Here is a 445-nt window from a genome sequence, read left to right as displayed (position 1 = left end):
TTCATGTTAGTGACAAATTATAACTCAGTAAGTTATGAAATGCTAACATCAGCTAAGTTGAGCTAAAATGTAATGTATCTTTTCAGAAATGGACATACAATGAAGAGACAAAGGTAATGACAGTGTAATGACATATTTCTGTTGTAGTCAGCTAGACTAGAACATCTAACATTACCAAATTAAATACACATATTTACACAGTGCCTTCATACAGTATTTATAACCCTTGACTTATTCCACCCTTTCTTCTGTTACAGACAGAATTCACAATTGATTAAATATATATTTTTTCTCATCCATCTACACACGGTACCACTTAATGACAAAGTGAAAACATGGTTTATGAAATGTTTGCTAATTTATTGAAAATTAAATAAAGAAATATCTAATTTACATAAGTATTCCCACCCCTGAGTCAATACTTTGTAGAAGCACTTTTGGCAGC

This window comes from Oncorhynchus gorbuscha, linkage group LG24 (genome assembly GCF_021184085.1).
Source record: "Oncorhynchus gorbuscha isolate QuinsamMale2020 ecotype Even-year linkage group LG24, OgorEven_v1.0, whole genome shotgun sequence".
Taxonomy (NCBI): Eukaryota; Metazoa; Chordata; class Actinopteri; order Salmoniformes; family Salmonidae; genus Oncorhynchus; species Oncorhynchus gorbuscha.
Note: the sequence above shows the minus strand (reverse complement) of the source record.